At 56.3% G+C, this 3,082-nt stretch overlaps 1 long non-coding RNA gene across 2 annotated transcripts; it reads right to left on the bottom strand.

Moving 5' to 3' along the window:
- Positions 1–288: 288 nt before the first annotated feature.
- On the bottom strand, positions 289–2,241 carry LOC149915163 (uncharacterized). Of its 2 annotated transcripts, none has more exons than XR_016459587.1 (3): positions 1,954–2,241; positions 1,124–1,255; positions 289–497 (listed from the first exon to the last, which is right to left on the bottom strand). It is a non-coding gene; the product is annotated as an uncharacterized LOC149915163 (long non-coding RNA). The 2 variants fall into 2 exon arrangements; XR_016459586.1 differs by having other exon boundaries at positions 1,959–2,241.
- Positions 2,242–3,082: the final 841 nt, after the last annotated feature.

Here is a 3,082-nt window from a genome sequence, read left to right as displayed (position 1 = left end):
CCAACCTGTCCACTGCAGCAGTTGGCATTCTGTAAGCTACTCTTCCCCAGTTTGCAGAACGAGTATCAAAAGTTGATACTCTTTTGTGAAAGAGTAAATGCGGGTTGAAAAAAGAGGCGATATGACATTCCTGACTGCAGATAAACAACAGCACAGATGCTGGTCACCGCCGCAGAAAAAGCTGGACTTGTTAATGAAGCAGCTTATCCATCTGTGTTGGGATTTTGTACAGCTGACCTCACCTGCCTCTCATTCCTTGCCATCGCCCCCTTTTTCTTCTAAGGTGAAAAAGACAGCCTCATTCTTTGTGAGTCCGTAATTGTGATCGTTTATTGATTGAGTACAACCAGATAAGACATGGAGTGCCAAGTTGGGCGGCACTCGCAGCGCTGCCCTGTAACACCACACACTGCAGCTGCTGCCTTCTGATGTTCTTCCTCTCAGTCCTTCAGGTGCAGATTCCGCATCATTGCCACAGGGCTGTTCATTATAGAGGACTGGAAAAAAACAAAGCAAGTGTAGAAAAAGGACAGAAACAATCTAGGGAGACCTCACTAAGAAAGTCTGAACAGTAAACTTCCACAACAGCCCCATGCAGAACAGCAGGTTACTGCCATTCAGATCACTGACATTACTTCCCATAACACACAGCTTAGCTGCTGTCCCCTCCCTTCCCTAGTTGAGCTGCATGCCCTTCCTTTTCCCTACCTGAGCTGCTTGCCCCTCGCCTCCTTTTTCTTGGTGCTCTTGCCTTTTCCTGCTACTCACTCCCAATCTCAACACTTGCCTGCTCTGCTTGCTGCTCTGACAAGTGTCTCTCAACTCTGCTCGCAGCTTCTCTCCTTCTGCATGCCCTTCTCTATTCCCTTCTCGTGCCCTTCAGGCTTCTGCTCCCCTTGCTGAGCAAGCCCATGCCTGGTAACTCCCCTTCAACCTCCTCCGCCCTTTGCCTTTCTCCACACAGATGCTTGCTTCTGGCCAGCACTCCTGCCCACTGCCTAGCCCACAGCCCGCATCTCTCGGGGAGACAGCAAGGTGGCCTGGAGCTACCCACACCTCCTCCCGGGCACGGCTTCTCAGCTTTGCTTCAAGCCCACAAAAAACCCCAAGGAGCTCCTCTTACCTTTGGGCTCAGCTTCTTCTCCTGCCGCGCAGCTCCTGTGCTAGGCCAGGGCTCAGCTCTTCCCACACTCCTCCATTCCTGCAAGGTTGCTTTCCTTTGCTCTGCTGCAGTTAGCTTTCCTACTTGCTTTCTCTTGATATACATGGATTGATTTTACTTTTCTTCCTCCTCTGTGCCTCTTTTTTTTCTGTTTTCAGCACTTCCATTTTTTTTTTTCTTTTTCCATCTTTTTTTTTCTTACTTTTCATTCTCATTTTTCCTTTTGTTTTTTTTTTCCCCGCCCCCTTGAAATTCTCCCCCTTTATCCCCCCCAGCTTGCCTCTATCTGTGTTTCCAAGTGGGTCTTCTCTCTCACATTCCCGTCTAGTGCCTGGTGTCGCCCCACATTACCCTCTATTTCCCTGTGCCCACGCAAGCCCCCTATTGTCTCTCTGCAGCCTTTTATAACCTTACACCTCTCTACTTCCCCCCCAATCCCACCCACAGACCCCTGTCATACCTGTTTCTCTATACTACGCCTACAGCCCTCCCACTGCTCCCTGTAGCCCCACATCCCCTTCTATCCCACCTCCATTCCCCCTACAGCCACTCACAGAGCCACAGTTTCTTAGGTCCTCCCCCAGCCCCCTGTATCCCTCCCCGTAGCTCTCCCCAGCCCCTCCCGCCCCCCAATGCTCCCTATAGCACCGTGTCCCCCCGTTGCCCCCTCACAGCCCTCTGCTGCCCTAAATCCCCCTGTACCCACCCCTACCGCCCCATGTACCCCGATACCACAGCCGCTGCAGCCCCGCCTGCCTCCCTATCCCCCCCCCGCCTTCCCAGCCCCTCACCCCACCAGGCTTCCTCCCCTGTCCCGGCGCCGCTCTCCGTCCCTCCCGGCTCCGGCTCTGCTGTGCTCAGCACCGCTCCCGTCGTGCCGCGGTTCCGTCTCGGTGCTGCCCGGACCGCTCCGGCGCGCAGGGGCGGTGCGGGGCGGCCCGGGCTGCGGGAGCGCCGCCGTCTGAGGGGTGAAGAGCTCTGGGCCGGCTGCCAACGGCCGTTCCCGCGCGCCGCGCCTCAGCCAATCGGAGCCGGCGCCGCTGCCGCTGACCAACGAGAGCTCGGGGGCGGAACGGATCGGCACGTGCCCAGCGAGAGCCCGGGGGCGGGACGGACCGGCACCTGACCAATGAGAGCCCGGGGCTGGGACGGTCCGGCACCTGCCCAATGAGAGCCCGGGGGCGGTGCGGCGTTGCGCTGCGCTGTTGGTGGGAGGAGCGCGGCAGGGGGCGGGCCGTGGGTGGGGCCTCGGGGTGCGCCCTACTGCTATAGGGGGTGCGAGATGGGACTGGGTTTGACAGGTGGGAGGTGGGGCTTGGATGTGGGGTTGGGATATGAGGTTTGGAACTGGGCTTGGGAGCTGGGGTTGGGATGTTGGATGTGCATTGGGATGTGAAATGTAGGGTTGGGGTGTGGGGATATGGATATGGGGTGGATATGGAATGGGAAATAGGAAAATGGAATATATATGGGATGGGCTTGGGATGGACATGGGACCAACACTGAAGAATGTGGGATGGATTGGGGATGAAATATGGACACGGGATGGGATTGGGATGATAGTGGCATGGGATAAGTAGATGGAATGGACATGGGATGCATGTGGGGATAAGGATTCGGAATGGCTATGGATATAGGGTTAGGGATGGGGATAGGATGTGGGGGTATGGATATGGGATGGGTTTGAGATGGCTGTGGGGTGGATATGATGGATATGGGATGGGATAACGTTGTGGGATACGGACGAGGGATGGCTACGAGATGGGGCTGTAGTGGTTATGGGGCCATAGGGGCGATGGGGCCAGGATGCTGCAGTCACCTCTGTCCCCAGAGTTCATCCCCAGTGTGACACATGGAGCCCCACAGCCGCTCCTCTGCCCTTTATCACTTTCATGGGGAGGACATCCCCCAACCCCCATT

The sequence above is a fragment of the Phasianus colchicus genome, chromosome 23 (assembly GCF_987193195.1).
Source record: "Phasianus colchicus chromosome 23, bPhaCol1.hap1.1, whole genome shotgun sequence".
Classification (NCBI taxonomy): Eukaryota; Metazoa; Chordata; class Aves; order Galliformes; family Phasianidae; genus Phasianus; species Phasianus colchicus.
The sequence above is the reverse complement of the archived record's forward strand: the minus strand, read 5'-3'. Positions and strand labels throughout refer to the sequence as shown.